The 5,235-nt window shown below is 38.9% G+C and overlaps 1 protein-coding gene across 8 annotated transcripts in view; it reads left to right on the forward strand.

Moving 5' to 3' along the window:
• The first annotated feature begins 886 nt into the window (after positions 1–886).
• LOC108751115 (homeobox protein PKNOX2-like) overlaps positions 887–5,235 on the forward strand; it is a 12,031-nt gene continuing 7,682 nt past the window's right edge. For 2 of the 8 annotated variants that reach the window (XM_018491130.1, XM_018491199.1), the window contains exon 1: positions 887–1,291. The gene's annotated coding sequence lies outside the window, so the exon portion shown is untranslated. Of the gene's footprint in view, positions 1,292–1,929; positions 1,979–2,182; positions 2,204–4,085; positions 4,115–4,155; positions 4,267–5,235 lie in introns of those variants that run through there. The other 6 variants (XM_018491137.1, XM_018491145.1, XM_018491165.1 and 3 more) reach the window with 6 other exon arrangements.

Consider the following 5,235-nt stretch of genomic DNA (forward strand, 5'->3'; position numbering starts at 1 on the left):
GATATTATTCTTAGATTAACAGGTTAGAGATATTCTCTCCATGCAATTCCTATAAATGAATAAAAATGCAGGATTGAAAAAACATTTATTTTACATTTGTGAATTCATATTTCTGAAAATCTGAATCCATTTCAATCTATTCTTGTTTGCTGGGTGCTAAGGCTCTGCGCACAATGGAAGAAATATTAAGTACAGGAATAGATATTCAGATTTCAACCTACCAGATATCAGTTACACCGGAATACACGGTTTCTAATAGGTTAAAATCTTAATATTTATACTTATTTCTATTATTTCCTCCATTGTGCTCAACTTTGGCTGCGTTCAGCCTTAAATACAATGCGAAGGAATAGCAATAATGACAGGAATAACACGATTTCAACCTATCAGAAATCAGATACACTGGAATATACATTTCTAATAAGTTGAAAGTCGCGTCCTATCGCTATCGCTATTCCTTTACATTATGTTTAAAGCTTTTCACTTAACACTCGCGAGCATCGTTGTTTGTTTAATATTTGATAAACAACAAGGATAAAATAATTCCACGAGCGTTGCGAGCGTTAGAGTATATTCACACAATTTGCATAGCCGCATAAACACATGCATAAAGCAAATTATCCAATCACATTTTACGTGCGTCTTTATAGAAGAAATGCGATTGGGTAATTTTTTTTATACATACGTTTATGCGGCTGTGTAAGTTGTGTGGATATACCCTTAAGTGGAATGCCCCTTTTATGTTTTGTCCAATTCGAATCGTTACAGAACAGCTCGCGTGGCGCCATCTGTCGGATGAATGGCGTACTTCAACGGCGCCATCACGGCGAGAAACCTTCGCGAAAAGTATTGAATCGGTGACGTCACAAAAGACAGACCAGTGGAAGGAGAAAACGGGGTGGACGGTCGCGTTTGTGCGGAAAAAATGTCCGGCTACCGGAACTTATCATCTACGTGAACGTGCGGCGAACGGTACTCGTGAATGCTCGTGAACGTGGTGAGCTACCGGTGCTAGCGCGTAAAACCGGCTCTGATTGAGTATATTGGCGAGTGGCGGTGAGTGGCGGTTCCTCTCCAGAACGTAGAAAGCCCAAAAGTGTGCGCGTCCGCGTCTCCCCTCCCCCCCTCTCCCCGACACGTGCACATTGCAAACTGTGGACGAAATACGGGGCCTTCACCCTTCATCGCGCTGCGTAGTTGCGTGAAAACAAAACGAACGAGACGTATCGCGCTCTGCAACGGTGGTGTAGCGTACCGCTTCTGGGTGAATCGACCCTACCGTTAAATCACGGTAAGAGCCGCGTAGCGTAGGTATAAACCGATCCACGCGTTCGCGATCGGCAACTGTTGGAATAGTTGTCGGACATCGCTCGGTGTTTCCACGCGACGACGACGGCCGTCGGCGGCGGTGGCAGCTGCCGCTACCGCTAGGTTAGGTTCCACTAGAGTTCGTTTCCAGTGCGACGATCGTGCATGCGCTGCGTGAACGCCCATTTTTCTCGCTGGGACAAGGTCGACTCGACTTGCGCGCGCGATCGCGACGGTGAACCGGGTCGCGAGGCTCACGCTCTCGTGGACGAGCGACATCGTCCTCGTCGTCGTCGTCCTTCGATCGTTTCAAGTTAGCGTTGTCACGATTACGACGAATATCAGCATGTTTCTTAATCATCTCGCGTACGAGTTAAACCCCCGTGTCACACAACGTATTGGAAACTGAGAATTAAAATTAGAATTCAACCTGTCAGATAACTTTAACTTTAATCCGTTTCCTTATTGATTGATTTTTATCTGTAACTCAACAATTCTCAATTTCCAATGTGTATGACACGGACTTTACGTCTTTCTGGATTTCACATCGCGCGTTACAAGAGCCGAAGGAATAAAAATTATTTTTGAATTTTTCGGCACAAACGTATCTAATCGGAGTCGATAATTACCCTTCGAATCGTTCGTTGTCCGACATTTTTGTGCGAAAAAGGTGAGCCGTCTCGCGGGTCCTCCGCGAAAGCGCGCTGCTTTCTTGGGTGGGAGAAAAAAACGCACGACATAAACAAGCTCATATCTACGAAACAAATATTTTATTCGAAGCGTTCGGAAACGAGAAGGGATACTAGGATCTGATGATCAGCTGATGACATTTCATCTGGCCACAAGATGACAAATTTTTTTTTGATTAATCCTTTTTATGAACTTCAGTAAATGAGTAAGATAATATAGCGTTTTTTTCTCAAACATGAATAAATCCTGAATCGCAATACGAGTAATAAAGCTTTAAGCCGTAAGGGTTACCGCAGATAAAATTTCTGTAATAGTAATAAGATGTAACCTTAAGCCAATGAGCCAATCAGGATATTACTTTAGATCTATGTAATCTAACGGAAATAAAATAGCAGCAGTAAACTTATACCACAAATTTGCCTTATAAATAAGTTTACTATTATTTCTATTTTCATTAGATTATTCATTGGCTTAAGTTACATCTTATGCTTACTGTTACTGGAATTTTGTCTACGATAGTCCTAAGGCCAATCAGTCAAATGTGAGAAGAACATTGATGATTGATTTCTTATGGCTTAAAACTTATTACACCTATTGTGTTTTGGCAATGGAATAGGCAATAATAGATTTCAATCTTTCAGAAATCGTGCTTACCAGAATACACAGTTTCTGATGGATTGAAATTATTGGCCAATCGTAGTCGAACATGAAGAGAATAATCAACTATGATTGATTGATTTCTTACAGCTTAAGGCTGACTATACCTGTTGTATGTTTTGGTACTTTTATTCCTTATTCCTGTGCTTTTTATTACGTTTAATGGGCTTTCTACAATAAACTATTATCTAAGCTTAACTCTTGGGATCAAAACACTTAAGAAGTAAAGAAATCAACATTTAGATCCACAACCTTGCTTTAAGAGGCTGTAAGTCGTAAAACCGTAAGAAATTGATCAATCACAGTTGAATATGAGAAAAATAATCGACTGTGATCGATCAATTTCTTATGACTTTACAGCTTGGGGTTTCTTAAAATAAGATTGTGAACCTAGACAACATGTTGAATTTGCTATTGCTTATGCTATGGCTTTACGATCTCTATTGTGATTGGCCAATTTTTGCTTAGGGCTGTAGCAGAAAGGCTAACTTATAGTTTTAAGACAGCGTCTTATAACTTAAATATTATGCCTTAGTAACACACAAGAACTATCTTATAACTTAAAGGTATATAAATACAAGACCTTTAACACGCATTCTACAATAAGCCATTAGTCATAAATCAGAAGTTAGAAGTTGGAAATTGACCAATCATAGTTGTCAATTTCCAACTTCTAACTTCTTATTTATGACTAATGGCTTATTGTAGAATGGCTATAAAACATAAAGTCATAAGACAATTCTTGTGCTCAGACCCTTACTAAAGACATAAGTCTTAAGTAAGTCCTTACATAAGACTTAAGTCATAAGACACTGTCTTATGGTCTTATGGTATGACTAATGGCTTATTGCAGAATGCGTATTAAGATTATAGGCTTTTTGTTAAGTCCGGATCTACAATAAGTGTTTTAAGGAAATTAATCAATTACAGTTGAATGCGGAGAGAATAATTGATTGTGATTTGTCCATTCCTTATGGCTTAAGGCTTAAAAATCTGTTGTAGATCCGGGATAAGACCCTTACTGTTTACATTTTACTACTTAAGTTTTTTGTATGCCATGTGTTTAGACCTTTAGCTGTGTGAAATCAATCATAGTTGATTATTCTTCTCATACTCGATTGTGATTAGTTTATGGCTTTAGACTTAAAACTTATATAATAACTTATTGTAAAAAGTCCATAAGACTTTAAGCTTTATTCTTGTTTTGACAAAACTGCTCGTGACCAGACTCTTATATACGATCTTTAGTACGATTACGTATTTTTAATCATTTCCAGTGGTGACCATTTTTCGATTTTATCAAATCGAGCAATGACAGACCGGGAAAAGCAGCGCGCGTTTGGAGGAAGAGTTTAGGAGGAGGAGGAGGAGGCGCGGTCCGCCTGTCGTGTAAAGTGTAACGTTTGAAGGGCGTGTTTTAACAGTGGTCGCTTTTCTGCGCAGCGGCGTGTGGGAGCGAGTGAGTCGCGCAGATTAGGCTCAACCCGATGATTGACAGGCAGTAAACAAGTGGCCGGTCCCCTGCTGTTTTCGAAACGGCGAACCCACGTGCCGAGGGAATGTTCGCTTGCTCTCTTCCAACGCGATTCGACATGTCTCAGCGACGAGGGGGTAGTTGCAGAAAACGTTTCACAATTATTGTAAAATTCTTTAATATGATTAGAATGAACAATTACCTAAGCCGAAAAAAATAGACCGATCATAATCGAACGTGAGGAGAATAATCGACTATGATTACATTTACACGACGCCCTTAATCGGATTTAATAATATCTGTAGTTATGAACCGCTACTAATCGTAGCAATTCTTCTGAAGAAGTGATTGTTAATTAGTTTCTAACTATGGATGTTGTTAAACCCAATTAAGGGTGACCGTGTAAATGTAGTTTATGATTGGTAAATTTCTCGGGGTTTAAGAGCCACATGGTGCACAAAAAACTTAAGCAATCAAATGTAAGAAGTAAGCGAATTGGCCGATCATAGTAAAGACTGTAAGGTCATAATGTAAACAGTATTCAATCCAACACATTGATTTGCTTACTGCTTAAATTTTGTGTGTGCCATGACCTTAAGACTTATGGCCATCCTACAATAGCAATTAGTCATAAATCAGAAGTTAGAAGCTAGAAATTGACCAATCACAGTCCATTTTTAGCTCCTGACTTTTGATTTATGACTAACGGCTTATTGTAGAAAGCCCATTAAAGCTTAGGTGAAGTTAGAAACACAGTAAGTGAATCGGCTGATCATAATAGAAAACTATTGACGTTTCTCCATTGTGTGATTGGTTGATTCGATACTGCTTAAGTTTTATTGCCTTATGTTTCTATGTCCACAACCTTGCTTTTAGGCTGTAAAAAATTAAGTTTTTCTCAATTCGCTTACATTTAACGATTAAAGTTTAAAGACTGCGCGAGAACAGTTTAGAAATAGGAATCAATGTTATTTCTCTTTATGGCTTATGTTGATTCTACAATGAGTCAGTTGTTCTAAGTCTTATCGGTGAAGTTAACCAATAGTTAACTTGTATGACTAAGAGTGATCACCGATTAAGATTAATGCTGATTCTACAATGAGTCG

Source organism: Trachymyrmex septentrionalis, unplaced genomic scaffold (assembly GCF_001594115.1).
Source record: "Trachymyrmex septentrionalis isolate Tsep2-gDNA-1 unplaced genomic scaffold, Tsep1.0 scaffold11, whole genome shotgun sequence".
Lineage (NCBI taxonomy): Eukaryota > Metazoa > Arthropoda > Insecta > Hymenoptera > Formicidae > Trachymyrmex > Trachymyrmex septentrionalis.